Source organism: Desmodus rotundus, chromosome 13, assembly GCF_022682495.2.
Source record: "Desmodus rotundus isolate HL8 chromosome 13, HLdesRot8A.1, whole genome shotgun sequence".
In the NCBI taxonomy this organism is placed as follows: Eukaryota; Metazoa; Chordata; class Mammalia; order Chiroptera; family Phyllostomidae; genus Desmodus; species Desmodus rotundus.
This window is the reverse complement of record NC_071399.1, coordinates 41,391,403-41,411,001: the sequence shown is the minus strand read 5'-3', so window position 1 is coordinate 41,411,001 and position 19,599 is coordinate 41,391,403. Positions and strand designations below refer to the sequence as shown.

At 40.1% G+C, this 19,599-nt stretch overlaps 1 protein-coding gene and 1 non-coding gene across 9 annotated transcripts in view; one reads left to right on the top strand and one right to left on the bottom strand.

Moving 5' to 3' along the window:
• CLYBL (citramalyl-CoA lyase) overlaps nucleotides 1-19,599 on the top strand; it is a 327,539-nt gene that overhangs the window by 115,887 nt on the left and 192,053 nt on the right. The gene's annotated exons all lie outside the window — the stretch shown is intronic.
• Nucleotides 1,963-2,068, bottom strand: LOC112321567 (U6 spliceosomal RNA). The gene has a single exon (XR_002976541.2). It is a non-coding gene; the product is annotated as a U6 spliceosomal RNA (small nuclear RNA).

The window sequence follows — 19,599 nt, the reverse complement described above, 5'->3', positions numbered from 1 at the left end:
ACATATACAAACCCACCCACCCAGGAATCAGCATCAGAAGGGCCCAGTTTGCTTGTGGGTAGCAGGGGAAATGACTGAAAACCAGCAGAGAGTGAAGCAGCATTGTTCTCTCTCAGACCCCTCCCCCTCATACAGTGTCACAACCCAGTGACATGGATTGCCCCACCCAGGTGAACACCTAAGGCTCCGCCCCTTACTATGTAACAGGCATGCCAAGACCCCCCCCCAAAAAAAAATTGCCCAAAAGAAAGAACAGATCAAAGCTCCAGAAAAAAATACAACTAAGTGATGAAGAGATAGCTAACCTATCAGATGCATAGTTCAAGACACTGGTAATCAGGATACTCACAGAATTGGTTGAATATGGTCACAAATTAGAAGAAAAAATGAAGGCTATGAAAAGTGAAATAAAGGAAAATGTACAGGGAACCAACAGTGACGGGAAGGAAAACAGGACTCAAATCAATGGTTTGGACCAAAAGGAAGAAAGAAACATTCAACCAGAACAGAATGAAGAAACAAGAATTCAAAAAAATGAGGAGAGGCTTAGGAACCTCCGGGACATCTTTAAATGTTCCAACATCCAAATCATAGGGGTGCCAGAAGGAGAAGAGGAAGAGCAAGAAATTGAAAATGTATTTGAACAAATAATGAAGGAGAACTTCCCCAATCTGATGAAGGAAATAGACTTCCAGGAAGTCCAGGAAGCTCTCAGAGAGTCCCAAAGAAGTTGGACCCAAGGAAGCACACACCAAGGCACATCATAATTACATTACCCAAAATTGAGATAACGAAAAAATCTTAAAATCAGCAAGAGAAAAAGAGACAGTTACCTACAAAGGAGTTCCCATAAGACTATCAGCTGATTTCTGAAAAGAAATCTTACAGGCAAGAAGGGGCTGGGAAGAAGTATTCGAAGTCCTAAAAGGCAAGGGTCTACATCCAAGATTACTGTATCCAGCAAAACTATCATTTAGAATGGAAGGGAAAAAGTGCTTCCCAGACAAGGTCAAGTTAAAGGAGTTCATCATTACCCAGCCCTTATTATATGAAATGTTAAAGGGACTTATCTAAGAAGAAGAATATAAAAAATGTGAACAATAAAATGACAACAAACTCACAGCTATTAACAATTGAACCTTAAAAAAAACAAAAATAAGCTAAGCAAACAAGTAGAACAGGAACAGAATCACAGAAATGGAGATCACATGGAGGGTTATCATAGAGGGAGTGGGAGGGGAAGAGAGGGGGGAAAGGTACAGAGAATAAACATAAATGGTAGGTACAAAATAGAGAGGGGGAGGTTAAGAATATATAGGAAAAGTAGAAGCCAAATAACTTATATGTAGGACACATGGATTTGAACTAAAGGGGGGCAATGTGGGTGGGAGGGGGTGTGCAGTGCAGAGGGGAATAAAGAGGGGAAAATGGGACAACTGTAATAGCATAATCAATAAAACATTTTAAAAAATAAAATAGGCCAATGGGAATGGGTTGATTTCCTCTAAATCTATAAATGATTATAAACTAATTTTGATGGTAGTTGGGACTTAAAAATAAATAATGATCATATCCGTTAATTTGTTTGTCTAATACAATGCATTTCTTTCTTTGATAGGTTATGTATTCATATTAGGACCTGTGAACAGGGAAACCAACCAATGTGCTGAATACTTTTGATGCACTAGGCATTCAGCATTGTACAGATAATCCCAAAAGGGTTAGGTCCAGAGCCCACATGTGGGGGCTGTTTGACAGTCAGCACTCAATAAATGCCTATTGTTTAAATTGATGAAATTAATGCAAAAGGAAGTAGCACAGTACAGTAGACCACTTGATTGTTGCCAATTTTTTTTGAAGGAGGAGGAGTTAGGGATGGGTTTTGAGGGTAGGAGGGCCCTCGTCTGAGTAAGGTACTTCCTCATCCAGACTCAGTTTTCCCACCCACGGATATTAGAAAAGCAAAATAAGGGATATGTCATGAATTTGTGTGTCGTCCTTGCACAGGGGCTATGCTAGTCTTCTGTGGATATTCCAATTTTAGTTTATGTGCTGCCGAAGCGAGCACTGTTCCAGATTACTAATCACATTGTTGTCAACAGATTGTCTTCCTTCATCTGCACTGGTCATCCTTAGCTCTTAGCCTTTTATCTCCCTTAGCATTGTGCACACAGCCAAACTCAGAAAACATGGAGGTGACTCTCAGTTATCTAAAGCATTTAGAAACCTCAGCTGCCTTCACCTCACCCAGCACATTGCAAGGATGTGTCTGTTTACAATAGTTACATTGTTTACAACATTACATATAAGCAAAATACAATGAAGGCATTAAACATAGAATTACCATATGATCAACAATTCTACTTCTGGCTATATACACAAAAGAATTGGAAAGAAGGACATTTGCACACCCGTATTTATAGCAGCAGTATTCGTAATAACCAAAAGGTGGAAGCAACTCAAGTCTCTGTTGATGGATGAATGGATAAACAAAATGTAGTATATTCATAAAATGAAATATTATTCAGCCTTGAAAAGGAAGGAAATTCTGGCACATGCCAAAGCACAGGTGAACCTTGAAAATGTTATGCTAAATTAAATAAGCCAGATGGAAAAGGACAAATGTTGAATGATTTTACTTACATGAGGAACCAAGAGTAATCAGACTCATAGAAACAGAATATATAATAATGGTTACCAGCAGCTGGAGGAAAGTGAAGAATGGGAAGTTCATTTTTAACAGGTATAGTATAGAGTTTCCGACTGGGATGATGATAAAAGTTCTGGAGATGGATAATGGTGACGGTTGCACAACACTGAGTGCATGTAGTGCCACAGAACTGTATACTTAGAAATGGTTAAAATGGTAAATTGCATACGCTATGTATTTCGCCACAGTTAAAGGAACAAAAACATAAGAAGGCAAAGCTATTGGAAAAGGGACAATATACCCCTGAACCAAATATCTCCAGAAAAGCAAAAACATAAAAAATGTTTCAGAACTGAGTACATTTAGTCTACTACTTTCTAGGCCTCTTGCCTGGTCTGCAGCCTTGTCGAATGGCTGCAGTCATTATATCTTTGTCAGTGAGGCAGGGATGGTTTTAGGGTTCTTGGTAGTTTAGGGCTATCTGTGCCATGTTATTTCTGAGACAAAAACTTATCAATAGAGTATCAAAGAGGTATGGAGTAACTGCATCTTTCTTGAGCATTCGGCATAAAGACAGTTGGTGAAGGGAAAGTCACATATACGCAAGTTCAAATCTCATGTCCTGTTAGATCAAGATGTCATTAAACTGATCACAGAGTTGTTTTTCCTCCAGCACAGGATCAGATCTCCATTTCTTCTTCTAAATGTCAGAAGGGGGAGGTGGCTACACTTTGAGTCAGAGATGCATATTTTGAAATTTGATTTTGAACTCAGGCATTGCATTTAGTCTCCAAGACAGAATGAGAGACTTGGATGATCTGGGTGACTTCCATAGACTGACTTACATCTTGTCTTTCTTCTTAATGAGTTCTGTGACAGGGCCAGGGTTACAGTTTAAAGTATTTCTCTCTTTCAGCTGTTTTTCCCCAAGCACATTTAGTTGAACTTGAGCGCCTTAAGTGCAAGTGTGACATAATTTTCTTTTTAGAGAGAGATTTGGCCTTGATTTTCAGATGAATGATCATTTACTGTGGTATGTTTTATTAAAAAAACACATTTTCAAGTTTGGTTGGTTATGCTGGTTACTAAGAAGAGTTCTCACTGTAATGGCAATTAATAGCGTTGCTGCTGAAATGACAGCTGACCTTGCATTAGGAAGTTAATAAAGCCTGGTGGTTTGCGTAATTGCCCAAATTGTGTTTTTTCTAGGTTAGCTCCTTAAATATCATTTCTCTCATCTTTGAAAGTCATTTCAGAATTGCTTCATTAGGGTTGGTGCACTTACAAATCATTAATGCATGTGTAATGCATGTGACATCAAGAACATTCTGTTGGACTTTAAAGCCAGTGTGCTTTCTACAGAAACCACTTAGTATTCACCCTGGGCTTAAGGATGCTACTGGTAACTTGCTGGGTGCTTTGGACAATGACCCTACCTCACTGTATAGAAATTCTGAGCCACCCATCAAGTTTGTTCATTCTGCATTGAGGTACTCATTCATTTATTCACTTGGGCACTTACTGATTGATTCTATTACAAAGATATCTGAATGAGTGGTATACTGTCTTCTTATATACAGAGTGGAAGGTAGTGTTTAGCACTGGAAATCCACAGGGACCAGGTTCTGAAATCCTAGCCCTGTTAATGATCAGCTGTTTGATCTTGGGCAAATTACTTAACTTCTCTGTGTCTTATCTTATTTATAGAATGGGAATAATTGGTTAAGAGGATTATATGAAACATGCACTGCAGTGTCTGACACCCAGTAAGAACCCAATAAATATTAACTGTTATTACAGGTTGAATTGTGTCTCTTCCCAAAATTCATATGTTGACATCCTAACTCCCAATACTCAGAAGGTAACTTTATTTGGAAATAAGGTTGTTGCAGATGTAATTAGTTAGACTATGTCATTAGGGTGGGACCAAATCCAATATGACTGGTGTCCTTAAGTAAAAGGTAAATTTGGCCACCGAGATAGAATGCTTAGAGGGAAGAATGTGTGAAGAAATAGGGAGAAGATGGCCATCTACAAGCCAAACCAAGAGGCTTGGGACAAGTCCTTTGCTCTGCACTCAGAAGAAACCAACCCTGCCTTAATTTCAGATTTCTAGCCTCCAGAATGGCAAGATAATTTCTACTGTTTAAGCCACTCAGTTTGTAGCACTTTCCACAGCTGACATTCTCATCCTCAGCTGTATTCTGTGTTTCTCATGTGTATTCTGTGTATTCTGAGAACCTAACTGCCACTTTCCTGGCCAATGGGAAATATGCTTCCTTCTTTTCAGCTTGTATTTTTTCCCTCCCCCTCCCTCCCCCTCCCTCCCCCCTCCCTCCCCCCTCCCTCCCCCCCTCCCTCCCTCCCTTCCTCCCTTCCTTCCTTCCTTCCTTCCTTCCTTCCTTCCTTCCTTCCTTCCTTCCTTCCTTCCTTCCTCCCTCCCTCCCTCCCTCCCTCCCTCCCTCCCTCCCTCCCTAGCAGTGTACAAAAAATGTTCCTAGTGAGAACAGGTGTTCAAAAAAGTTCCTGCACTCTTTCATTCTTGTGTCTTCCTGAAAAGCTGTTGAAAAGTTTTTCTCTCTCACCATACTTCTTACCTTCTCAGCTTGATTTCTCTTTCTTTGAAAGATCATAACCCCTTATAAGTTTTCAACTGCTAGAGATTGCCCATCCTCTTCCAAATTCTTGATAGGAGGTGGGAGTTTATTTTGCAGGCTTTGATGTGCGAATTCCTTCAATAAAAAGACATGCAGATGAGCAGCTGTGTGAAATTAAGCACTAGGAAAGATGTGCTCAGGAAGAGATCCCCCTTCCTGCATTTCAGTAGCTGGCATCACTCCTACCTCTCTTTAAATTGGTAGCATGAGCTTTTCTTTCTTTGTTTTTAAAGAAACTTGAGATTGGACAGTGTTTCTCCTTCCCCTCCAGAGGCCCAGAGCAATGTGGCCAGGTTGCATTCTGGACTGGGCAGCACTAACATTTGTTCTTCCTGGGGACCGTCTGCTACTTCTCTCTGCCCCAGTGGAGCTAGGGGAATAAAGCTGTTATTATTTATACTCTACAGCATTTTTGTTAGTGCTCTTTGTCATTGAAATTTATGAGGTCAATATAGGACAGGAGGGGTTTTGTGAGGTTTTTTTTTTTTTTTTCTATTCTCACCCGAGGATATTTTTATTGATTTTGAGAGAGAGAGAGAGAGAGAGAGAGAGAGAGAGAGAGAGAGCGCGCGAACAATATCAGTTGGTTGCCTCCTATACACCCCTGACTGGGGATCAAACCTGCAACCTTTTGGTGCAGGGGATGATGCTCCAACCAACTGGCCAGGGCAAATTTGTCTAGCAGGAAGAGAGGCAAAAGAAGGTGTTATTTTACCATGAGTGCTGCATTTCCAAACCCCGTCAGTTTTTCCAGTCCTTTGCTTTGCCCTTTTTCTCCGCTGTTTTTTCATGGATTATGTAGTGACCAATGAACTTGCCATCCTTGTCTAGCCTGTCTCCTTGCTGCCACAACACCCTATTTATTGACTTGTTCTCATCTGGCTCTCCCCATAGCTCTCAACCAGTTTCCCTGTCACTGGGGAATATAGAAAATCCACCTCCTTAATCCATCTCGTTTCTGTATGGTTGTCTCTCAATTTTCCTCTCATTTAAATATCTTTTTCTTAAAGGCAAAAAGAGTAATCGTTGGTGTCCAAAAGGGCAGGACTTGACTCAAGGATCACAGCTCTCTCAATCTCCTACCCCTCCAATTTGAAAGGAACCTGCTTGCTGCCTCCCTAATTTCCTCAAATGAAGAGTCATTCTTTGTTTCCAGTGACCCCCTCCTAATTTCTTTCTTCTTCTTGGGGAATCTTGGCACACCAATTTAGTCCCTCCCTCTTCTGGTTTTTTACTCCTTGCCCCTTGCTCCACAGCCTATAAAGATATTCTACACACATCTGTTAAAAATGAAAAAGAATGACTCCTTCTCTGCCCCACTCCTCTCACTCCTCTACCCTGCCCATGCCTTCCTCCCTTAGGTGTTTCTTCGCTTGTCCTTCTCCTAAGCTCCAAGGGCCCCTCTTTTGCCTCTGTGACTTGTTTCCTAAGCCCATGCAGCACAGCTGGCTCACTTCCTCCATGGCTCACTTTTCTACCTCTGGGACCTTCTAAATAAACTTTTGCTTGAAAAAAGGAAAAGAATGGAGAGAGAAAAAGAGGGAAGGTGGGGGATGGGGGGAGGGAGGGAGGGAGAGAGGAAGGAAGGAAGGAAGGAAGGAAGGAAGGAAGGAAGGAAGGAAGGAAGGAAGGAAAACATAAACTTTCCTAAACTGTTGATGTCTCCCAACTTCTCTTGATGCCTAACTTCTTGAAGACTGGTCTGTGTCCACCTTCCCTACATTCCATTCGAGTCCCATTGAATTTTCAGGCCATTAGGACTGTGTTCACCCCTCTAACTCCAAAACTACCCCTAAAGCCTCAAATTCCTTCAGAATTGCCAAATCCAAGCTCATTTTTAATCCTCATACTAGCTTACTCTTTCTAGCTCTTTGGTGCTGTACATCATGCCCTATTTCTCAAAACTCTCTTCCCTCCCCCCTAGTATCAAGGATGCTAATCTCCCTGGATTTTCATCCTTTTGTTAGAACATTCCTTCATGTTTCCCTAAAAGGGAGTTTTCATCCTTCAGTGGATCCTAAAATCTATTTTCCTTGGGGGAAAATGTCTTTTTCTCCAAGACATTTCCCTTGATGACAATATCCTTTACATTTATGATGATCTCAGAATCTTATTTTAACCTGGATGTTGGCATGGCTGCTCAAATGTTGAGAGTACCAAACTGAGTTTATTAGATTTCTCAAAAATATTTTCCTAAATAATGGCCCAGTTTTAGCACTTACCATGTTGTGTTGTGATTTATCTCTTAGCCTGTTTATCAATCCAACTAAAATTTGAAAATCACAAAGGCAGAACTCGTACCTTTTTAACAGAATCAGTTCTTAATTGTTGCTGGAATATGGAAATGCTGCTTGATTTTTTTAATGAATATTGAAATTTTTATGAAATAATAACAGAGTTTTAAAAGTCAAATAATTCTATAAGACCTCCCAGACACCATGTCTGGCTCCTAGCTCCCCAAGGCAGTCATTTTGAACTCTTTGGGCTGTTTAATCTGCATGTTCCTTATGCTTATAAATACTATACTGTTATTCTTGATTCTTACTTCAATATTAGACATCCTTGACTTCCTCCTATAGAAGATGAAGCCATAGTTCTCTTTTGTCATACCATACCCCTGTATAAACACACTTCACACTTCTATGTTTATACCATGCCAATAAAAATACTGTTCACAGCTGAGCCACATAGAACACTATCATTATTTTCTTTCTTGTACAGCTTCTTCCTTTTTTGTACAACTTTTGTTACCCTAGAGTTTGTCACTGATTCCATTTTTACTTAATTTTCTACTTAGGTAAGACTAATTTTTTTCACCAAGCCTTCTGATAAACTCATCCATATTAAGCAATCTATCTTTTCTACTTTTTAAAAAGTTTTTTAAAAAAGTTTTTAAGGAATCTCTTCTGGAGCCTTCTATCCTGAACTTGTTACTTTCTAAGCCAGCTGCATTTTTATGTTTCTAGGACTTCTCTTGTGACTACTTTTGACTTTTATCACTGTATCTCTAAACCATGTCTTCTTTCTTGGCTTATTTCTTCATTTGGGGTTGCATACATAAATACCCTCTAGTAGTTATATGAAAAAGGGTTCTTGAAGGGAAAAAAATTGTGACTTTATGTATCTGAAAATGTCTTCAATGTTCTTTAGATTTCATGGAGAACTTTATCTTTGGAAAACATTTTCCTACAAAATGTTTAAAAGCATTGATTCCTTATCTTCTTCATTCCTTTTTATTGGGTTGGCCAAAAAGTCCATTTAGTTTTTCTGTAATTTTTCACCAATAACTTTATTGATTTGGATATTTTGAGTATGTCAGCTGTCTCCTACATGGTATAATGTTAATTGTTCTCAGTGTCTCAATTTGATCACTATCAACTTCAACTAGTCTACCCGACCATAGAGCATTGTCCAGCAAGACATGTGTAGCACGAAACTTCACCAACTACGTACTTTTGACGTTTCGATCAGTCAGAGCACCTTTTCCATACACTACACAAATCTTTTTTTTTTTTTTTTTTTTGCATTTTAGTTACATCTTTACCTTTCTGGAAATAATAGGCATCATATGCCAAAAATGCTGCATATTTTCTTCCATATTCATTATTAAAATGGCTATACAAAAATTCACCAATTTTGATAAGTTTTTAAAATATATTTTATTGGTTATGCTAATACAGTTGTCTCATTCCCCCCCCCCTTTATTCCCCTCTGCCATGCACACCCCCTCCCACCTGCATTCCCCCCCTTTAGTTCATGTCCATGGGTCTTCTATATTTCCTATACTATTCTTAACCCCCCCCATCTATTATCTACCTACCATTTATGCTACTTATTCCCTATACCTTTCCCCCCCTCTCTCCCCCTCCCATTCCCCTGGTGATAACCCTTCATGTGATCTCCACTTCTGTGATTCTGTTCCTGTTCTACTTGTTTGCTTAGTTCATTTTTGTTACTGTTTTTTTAGGTTGGTTGTTAATAGTTGTGAGTTTGTTGTCATTTTACTGTTCATATTTTTGATCTTCTTTTTCTTAGATAAGTCCCTTTAACATTTCATATAACAAGGGCTTGGTGATGATGAACTCCTTTAGCTTGACCTTATCTGGAAGCACTTTATCTACCCTTCCATTCTACATGATAGCTTTTTTGGGTAGAGTAATTTTGGGTGTAGGTCCTTGCCTTTCATGACTTTGAATACATATTTCCAGCCCCTTCTTGCCTGTAAGATTTCTTTTGAGAAATCAGCTAACAGTCTTATGGGAACTCCTATGTAGGTAACTGTCTCCTTTTCTCTTGAAGATTTTAAGATTCTCTCGTTATCTTTCATCTTCGGTAATGTAATTATGATGTCCCTTGGTGTGTGCTTCCTTGGGTCCAACTTCTTTGGGACTCTCTGAGAGCTTCCTGGATTTCCTGGAAGTCTATTTCCTTTGCCAGACTGGGGAAGTTCTCCTTCATTATTTGTTCAAATAAGTTTTCAATTTTTTGTTCTTCCTCTTCTCCTTTTGGCACCCCTATGATTCAGATGTTGGAACGTTTAAAGATGTCCTGGAGGTTCCTCAGTCTCTCCTCATTTTTTTGAATTCTTCTTTCTTCATTCTGTTTTGGTTGAATGTTTCTTTCTTCCTTCTGGTCCAAGCCATTGATTTGAGTCCTGTTTTCCTTCCCGTCACTGTTGGTTCCCTGTACATTTTCCTTTATTTCACTTTTCATAGCCTTCACTTTTTCCTTTATTTTGTGACCATACTGAACCATTTCTGTGAGCATCCTGGTTACGAGCATTTAGAACTCTGCATCTGGTAGGTTGGTTATCTCTTCATCACTTGTATTTTTCTGGAGCTTTGATCTGTTCTTTCATTTGGGCCATTTTTCTTTCTGTTTTTTTTTTCTTTTTGTTTGTTTGTTTCAGGGCACCTGTTAAGTAGTAAGGGGCAGAGCCTTAGATATTTGCCAGGGCAGTGCAACCCAAGTCACTGTGTTGTGATGCTGTTGGTGGGGGAGGGGTCTGAGAGGGAACAGTGCTGATTGCTCCTCTCTGCCAGCTTTCAGTGACTTCCCCTGCTACCCACAATCAAATTGGGCCCTTCTAGTGCCGATTCCTGGGTGGGTGGGTTTGTGTATGTTCTAGGACCCTGTGGGTCTCTCCAATGAACTCTCATGTAAGGCTGGGAGTTTCTCCTGACACCACAAAATCTCACAGGTTTTTTCAGTCAGGAGTTTTGAGGCTTTATTTTCCCACACTGGGACCCTGGGTTGTGTGGTCTGTCTTGCTCACTAGATGTTCCTCCCAGTTTATCTGCACGCAAATGTGGGACTACCCGTTCCACCAGCTGCTGCCTTGCCCCCCCAGGTCCTCCAGCCGCTGCCTTGCTTCAAGTCCTCTCTTCTCCTCCTACCAATCTAGATGAATATTTCTTCTTTAATTCCTTGGTTGTCAGACTTCCATACAGTTTGATTTTCTGTCAGTTCTGGTTGTTTTTTGTTTTTAAAGTTGTTGTCGTCTTTCTTTTGGTTGTGTGAGGAGGTGCAGTATGTCTATGCCTCCATCTTGGCTGGAAATTTTGATAAATTTTTTTTTATAATGCATGCTGATATTACAGCTGTCACTGTACGTTCTAACAAAATTGTTTCAAATGAAGTTAAAGACAACTGAACACTATGAGAACCATCTCACAGAAAAAAACCAAACTTTTTGGCCAATGCAATATATGAATTTTTTTCCTCCCCTCTTGAATATTCTAAGAGCTCTTTATTCCTGGTCTTCTCAAACTTTGCAATGATATACTTTGGTGGGGTCATTTTTAAATAATTATGCAGGTATTCTATAGGCCTTTCAGCCTGGAAACTTGTCTTTCAGTTCTGGGAGCTTTTCTTGTATCTCTTTGGCAAATTTATTTTTCCCCCTTTTTTTTCTAGTTCCTCTTTCTCAAACCCACATTGCTTAAATGTTGGACCCATTTTATTCTTTTGTTTTTTATCTTTTCTATTTTCCACTTTTTAATTCAACTTTTTAGAAGCTTTTAACTTTATCTTCAACTACTTTCAAAAAAATATTTTGCTTTTGTATTTTTATTTCCGACAGATTTTCCACATTCTCTAATATTGTTTTAAGTGATAGTCTTGTTTTTTAGATGTATTATCTTATTTCTCTGAGACTGTTAATAGTAAGTGTTTTATTAGTTTTCTTCTTCTGCTTGCTGCATTGCCTCTGTTTCTCTTCAGTGCTCTATCTAGTTGTTTTGGTCTATCTTTCGTGTTAATGCCTTTCACCAAATGTTGGATTTGTAGTTATCAGTCTATATTTGAGAATGAGGAACTTGAAGATGGATAGGAGAGTTCTATTGTGTGTGCTAATTGATGGACCTCACTGTAGCGTTATTCAGATGGCAACCTGACACCTTCACCAGGGTATCACCAAATATCAGTGTGACTATTAGGTTGTTCTCTTGGGCCTTTCATGGTTACTCAGAGAGGAATCCCTCAACCTTCTATTGTGGGGATGAAACCTGGCTGCCAGCATTCTGAAAACCAAGGGGGGAAGGGACCCAGGGAATCCTCAGCATTCCAAATGCAGACTTTCACTTAGTACTAATTTTCACCTCCTCAACTATCTCCTCCCCATTGTTTTGCATCCATAAATTGGAAGCTGTTTTGGTTTAGTTTCTTCTGTTACTTCCTTTGCCTTATTAGAATGGGGAACTTAGTAGGTGGGTGGTTTAAGTGCTCTTTATACACATTTTCAAACAATCCTTTTGTTTAAACCCATGACCCTATCTTCAGAGGTACCAGGACCCTCAGTTCCTAAGTGTTCCCAGAATTCTGGTGTGGAAAGAAGCTTGATTCTTTTTGGCCTGTCACACCTCTTTGTCCCTAGTACTACTGGCAGTTAATAGTTAGCTTTCCCCCTGTTGATTCACTTTCAATTTTCCAAATTTGTTGACATCTGTTATAAAGGAATTTTCTTCCTCTATTATATCTGTTCCTTTGGATTTATACTCCTTCCCCCTTAAATGTGAGTTTTTGAAAGGAAATGGAGATAAACACTTATTGATTAGCCATGTTTCTGCTTTTGATTTTAGTATTTTGATCTAGTATTCTGCCAATTTTATGAATTAACTCCCCGTTCTGTAACTGAGCTAACTGGCCCATGCATGTGGCACCTTGATGCTTGACCCAACAATTAGTGTTGGAAGAAACAAGTTTTTATTTATAAGATTCCAACCTCAACAGGGCTGGGAGCACTCCTACTTGGAGCCCTGTTCCCCCATGAAACCCAGCACTTCTCTTGCTCCCTACCAGGGTATAAGCCCAAAACAAGCCCAATAGTTCCCCAAATTCTTATCCTAAGCTGGCTTCGCAAACAGTTTTCCAGTCCCTCTGGAAAGTATACTCATGGTCTTCAAAGTCACCATCCTTTCACAGCAGCTCTCTCCTTCAGGATCTTGGGTATGTTGTCGTCAGCCTTCTTGTAATAGTCCAGAAAGCATATGCCATGTTGTACTGGATCATGGTGGAGTCTGGGAAGGCACAGCTTGCAAGAGAGTGGCTTCTCCCTACGTCCCAAAGAGTCTAGCTAGCTAGAGCCTGGTCTGCTAGGCAGCACATCAGTGTCTTGCAAGGCAGAGTCATTGGTGGACTTCAGAGTCTGCTGGAGCGGGCACAATCACAGCAGCAGTATGCCTCCTCCCTTACTGCACCAGGCCACATGGCAGAATCCTGACTACAAACTACATAGCTGCCACCTCACTACCAGCCTCATGGCTGAAATTTCCTCCTGGCTCAGAGCTCCTTCCTTATGGCTACTCTTCCTCCTTCCCTCTCCTCACTCTGCCTTCATGGCTCTCCCACATAGCGGACCACCTTTCCTACAAACTGCCTAGTTGTTACATCGTGGCTTTTTCTCCTTATGGCTACCCGCCTTTTTTAAAAAATCCTGATCCTGAGCTTCCTACGTGACTTCCTATGTGGCTCGGCTCACCATGAGCTACATTTGCCAGTATCTTCTTCCTTCTCTTGGCTGCCATCTCTAGTCAGGGCAAGCGTGACTCAGTGACAGGGGAAACTGCCTCCCTGTCTGTATCATGAGTCAGGATATGTTCTGAGAGTCACATACCCCTTTTGCGCTGCTGCAGTAGCACAGCTATTAACTAGCTATCAAATTGCCATAGATACGCAAAGTATGTTAAGCCTGTCATCCGCTTCTTTCTTTCTCCCAACTATGAGCTGTAGGGGAACATCTCTGTTTAAGGGACTTCTTGCTCTGCATGCGTTTCAGTTCCACCTCCCCTCAGCCCTCTATTCTACTTTCTGTCTCCATGATTTTGAGTACTACTAGTACCTTATATAAATGGAACCATAAAGTATTTGTCTTTTTGTGCCTGCTTATTTCACTTAGCCTAATGTCCTCAATGTTCATCCATGTTTTGTGTGTCAGAATTTCCTTCCTTTCTGAACCTGAATAATATTACATTGTGTTTATATATTACATTTTGCTTATCCATTTATCTGTGATGAGCACACTTGACTTGCTTCCACATTTTAGCTGTTGCAAATAATTCTGCTTACACATATGTGTACAAACCTCTCTTAAAGACCCTGCTTTCCCTGCTTTACGGTATACCTAGAAGTGGTATTGCTGCATAATATGGTAATTCTACTTTTAATTTTTTGAGGAACTATCATACTATATTCTGTAGTGACTCTACCATTTTATGTTTCTGCCATCAGTGCACAAGTGTTTCATTTTCTCCACATTGTCACCAATGCTTGTTATATTCATACTTTTTGATGGCAGTATGAGATGCTACCATTGTAGTTTTGGTTTACATTTCCTTAGTGATCGGTGATATGGAGCATCTTTTTATGTGCTTATTGGGCATTTGAATATCTTCTTTGGAAAAGATGTCTATTTAAGTCCTTAGCCCATTTTTGAATCATGTTTTTTGTTGTTGAGTTTTAGGAATTCTCTATATATTCTGATTATTAATCCCTTATCATAAATATGAGTTGCAAATATTTTCTCCCATTCTGTCAGTTGCCTTTTTGCTCTGTTGATATGTTCTTTTCATGCATAAAATTTTTTAGATTATATGTTACCAAATGTTTTTCCCACATCTTTTGAGATGTTTAAAAAACTTCTGTAATCTACTAATTAAATGAACTATACTAATATACCTTCTTTTTTATTTTTTATATTTTTTAAACATTGTTTTATTGTTGTTGAATTACAGTTGTCTGCATTTTCTCCCTACCCCTCCACCCCACCCCAGCCAAACCCACCTTCCTCCCCGCCTCCACCCTCCCCCTTGGTTTTGTCCATGTGTCCTTTATAGTAGTTCCTGAAAACCCCTGTCCCCACTATCCCCTCCCCACTCCCCTCTGGTTATTGTTAGATTGTTCTTAACTTCAATGTCTCTGGTTATATTTTGTTTGCTTTTTTCTTTGGTTGATTAGGTTCCAGTTTCTAATGTCAAATTATCCTTGTATTACTGGTATAAAACAATTTTTTTCCCTTTTATGGATTTGGTTTGCTAAAATTCAGAAATTTTACATTTATGTTTATAATTGAGACCAACCTTTAATTTACTTTTTTAGTATTTATTCCCTTTGGTTTTAAAATCTCTTCAAAATAAATTGAGAAGAATTATTTGAGGAACTTTTCCTCTTATTTCTCTTCTCTGGAACAATTTGTTTTGAATTGTTATGAATTATCCAATCCTTAAAGTCTTGTTAAAACTTGTTAGCAATTATATAATTTGTGTTTCGTAGTTCTTATTAAGTCACTTTTGGTTGCTTATATTTATTTAGGACACTATCTACAACATCTGTCTTCAAATTGCCATAAAATTGTTTCTAGTATTCTCTTATTTTTTAAAAACATTTTATTTATTTATTTTTAAAGAGAGGTGAAGGGAAGGGAGAAGGAGAGGGAGAAAAACATTAATTGATTGCCTCTTATACACACCCCAAATAGGGACTGAACCTGCAACCCAAGCATGTATCTTGACCAGAATTGAATTGGCGACCTTTCACTCCGTGGGTGGATACCCTGGTCAGGGCTCTCTTATTTAAAAAGAAAATCTTTACTGCATCTGTAGTTTTAGTTTCTTTTTTATTTCTTAATGATATTTATTTGTGCTTTCTTTTTCTTGATCTTACCAAAGATTTGTCAATTTGGTCTTTCCAAAGTATAAGGTTTTTATTTTGATACTCTTCCTTATCTTTTGTTAACTATTTAGTTAATTTGACTCTTGTTTTTGTTATCCTTTCTACTTGCATTGGATTAGATCCTTTGCTCTTTTTGAAAATAATGCCCTGGAGAACCAAGATGGCGGCGTAGGTAGACACACTGCGCCTCCTCGCACAACCAGAACTGACAGAGAATCGAACGGCAAGGGGGTCCGACACCAAGGAAATAAAAAATAAACATTCATCTAGACTGGTAGGAGGGGCGGAGACGGGCACCGGGGTGGATAGGACTCGTGTGGCTGTGGCCGAAGGAGACAGGCAGAGTGTGGGACAAAAGGGGCAGGTAGTCCGAGCACTAGCAGACCCTGCAGCCACACATTCGCGCAGATAAACCGAGAGGGCCGGACTCAGAGTGGCGGAGAGTGGGGCGGGCAGAGTTCAGGTAGCACACCGCAGCCCCACATTCGAACATAGATAAACCTGACGAACGGCGGGGATCAAAGCAGACCGCACAACCCAGGGCTACAGCTCGGGGAAATAAAGCCTCAAACCTTTGATTGAAAACGCTCGTGGGGGTTGGGACGGCAGCAGGAGAGACTCCCAGCCTCACTGAGAGGTCGTTGGAGAGACCCACAGGGGCCTAGAGTGTGCACAGGCCCACCCACTCGGGAACCAGCACCAGAGGGGCCCAGTTTGATTGTGGGTATCAGAGTGAAAGATTGAAATCCAGAGGAGAGTATAGCGGGCGCCATTGCTCCCTCTGGGCCCCTCCCCCATGTACAGCATCACAGCACAGCAACCAGCATTACCCTGCCCTGGTGAACACCTAAGGCTCCGCCCCTTAAAGTAACAGACACGCCAAGACAAAAAAAAGAAAAAAAAATGGCCCAAATGACAGAACACTTCAAAGCTCCAGAAAAAATACAACTAAGCGAGGAAGAGATAGCCAACCTATTGGATGCACAGTTCAAAGCACTGGTTATCAATATGCTCACAGAATTGGTTGAATCTGTTCAAAAAGTAGATCAAAAATGCAGCCTATGCTAAGAGAAACAAAGGAAAATGTACAGGGAAGCAATAGTGATGCGAAGGAAACTGGGACTCAAATCAATGGTGTGGACCAGAAGGAAGAAACAAACATTCAACCAGAAAAGAATGAAGAAACAAGAATTCGGAAAAATGAGGAGAGGCTTAGGAACCTCTAGGACATCTTGAACGTTCCAACATCTGAATTATAGGGGTGCCAGGAGAAGAGGAAGAACAAAAAATTGAAAACTTATTTGAACAAATAATGAAGGAGAACTCCCCCAGTGTGGCAAAGGAAATAGACTTCCGGGAAGTCCAGGAAGCTCAGAGAGTCCCAAAGAAGCTAGACCCAAGGAGGAACACACCAAGGCACATCATCATTACATTACCCAAGATTAAACGCAAGGACCTACATCCAAGATTACTGTATCCAGCAAAGCTATCATTTAGAATGGAAGGGAAGATAAAGTGCTTCTCAGATAAGGTCAAGTTAAAGAAGTTCATCATCACCAAGCCCTTATTATATGAAATGTTAAAGGGAGTTACCTAAGAAAAAGAAGATCAACAATAGGAACAGTAAAAATGACAGCAAACTCACAGTTATTAACGACCACACCTAAAACCAAAACAAAAGCAAACTAAGCAAACAACTAGAACAGAAACAGAACCACAGAAATGGAGATCACATGGAGGGTTGTCAATAGGGGAGTGGGAGGGGGAGGGGGGAAAGGTACAGAGAATAAGTAGCATAAATGGTAGGTAGAAAATAGACAGGGGGAGGGTAAGAATAGTGTAGGAAATGTAGAAGCCAAAGAACTTATAAGTATGACCCATGGACATGAACTATAGGGGGGGAATGTGGGAGGGAGGGGATGGGCAGGATGGAGTGGAGTTGGGGGGGGGAATGGGACAACTGTGATAGCATAATCAATAAATATATTTGAAAAAAAAAAGAAAGAAAAGAAAATAATGCCCTGAGTAAAAAACCTATCTTATTAATATTCTTTCATCTATAACATATGCATTTTTAATTTATTGATGAGAGAGAGAAAGAGAGCGAGACATCGATTTGTTGGTCCACTTATTTATGCATTCATTGGTTGATTCTTGTATGTGCCCTGACTGGGGATCGAACCTGCAACCTTGGTGTATTGGGACGATGCTCTAACCAACTGAGCTACCTGGCCAGAGCTACAATATATGCATTTAAATTTATAAATTTCCCCCAAGAGCTATCTGCGATAGTTTACAAATTTAGATATGTAATGTTTCATTTTCTCCATATTTTAAATATTTGTATTTAATTATAATTTTTTAGAGCCATGAATTCTTTAAAAGTATATGTTTAAGTTTTCAAAATGATTGATTTCTGATGTCACTGCACTGTGGTCAGAGACTGTGTGGTTTGTGCATCAACTAGTATTTCCTGAGATTTCCTTAATGGCCTTGTAAATGGTCACATTTTATAAATATTCCATTTTACTTGAAAAGGCGTATTCTCTAATTTTTGAGTCAAGAAAATTTTTATGGTCCATTAGGTAGTGCTTATTAACATGCTCTTCATGTCTTCTATATTCTTACCAAATTTTTGTCTTTTAGACCTATCAGTTTTTTTTTAAATATATTTATTGATTATGCTATTACAGTTGTCCCATTTACCCCCACACTCCACTCCATCCTGCCCACCCCCCTCCCTCCCACATTCCCCCCCTATAGTTCATGTCCATGGGTCATACTTATAAGTTCTTTGGCTTCTACATTTCCTACACTATTTTTACCCTCCCCCTGTCTATTTTCCACCTATCATCTATGCTACTTATTCTCTGTACCTTTCCCCCTCTCTCCCCCTCCCACTCCCTTAATGACAACCCTCATGTTCTAGTTGTTTGCCTAGTTTGCTCTCCTTTTTGTTTTATGTGTGGCCGTTAATAACTGTGAGTTTGCTGTCATTTTTACTGTTCCAATTTTTGATCTTCTTTTTCTTAGGTAACTCCCTTTAACATTTCATATAATAAGGGCTTGGTGATGATGAGCTTCTTTAATTTGACCTTATCTGAGAAGCACTTTATCTTCCCTTCCATTCTAAGTGATAGCTTTGCTGGATACAGTAATCTTGGATGTAGGTCCTTGCGTTTAATCTTGGGTAATGTAATTATGATGTGCTTTGGTGTGTTCCTCCTTGGGTCCAGCTTCTTTGGAACTCTCTGAGCTTCCTGGACTTCCTAGAAGTCTAATTTTCTTTGCCAGGTAAGGGAAGTTCTCCTTCATTATTTATTCAAATAAGTTTTCAATTTTTTGTTCTTCCTCTTCTCCTTCTGGCACCCCTATAATTCGGACATTGGGTGGTTTAAAGATGTCCTGGAGGTTCCTAAGCCTCTCCTCATTTTTCCAAGTTCTTGTTTCTTCATTCTTTTCTGTTTGGATGTTTGTTTCTTCCTTCTGGTCCACACCATTGATTTGAGTCCCAGTTTCCTTCTCATCACTATTGGTTCCCTGTACATTTTCCTTTGTTTCTCTTAGCATAGGCTTCATTTTTTCATCTGTTTTTGGAATAGATTCAACCAATTCTGTGAGCATATTGATAACCAGTGCTTTGAACTGTGCATCCGATAGGTTGGCTATCTCTTCCTCGCTTAGTTGTATTTTTTCTGGAGCTTTGAAGTGTTCTGTCATTTGGGCCTTTTTTTTTTTTTTTTTTTTTGGTCTTGGCGCGTCTGTTACTTTAAGGGGCGGAGCCTTAGGTGTTCACGAGGGCGGGGTAACGCTGGTCTCTGAGCTGTGACGCTGTACATGGGGGAGGGGCCCAGAGGGAGCAATGGCGCCCGCTATACTCTCCTCTGGATTTCAATCTTTCACTCTGATACCCACAATCAAACTGGGCCCCTCTGGTGCTGGTTCCTGAGTAAGTGGGCCTGTGCACACTCTAGGCCCCTGTGGGTCTCTCCAACAACCTCTTCTGTGAGGCTGGGAGTCTCTCCTGCCGCCGCCCCAACCCCCAGGTGTGATTTCAATCAGAGGTTTGAGGCTTTATTTCCTGGAGCTGGAGCCCTGGGTTACGCGGTCTGCTTCGTTGCCCGC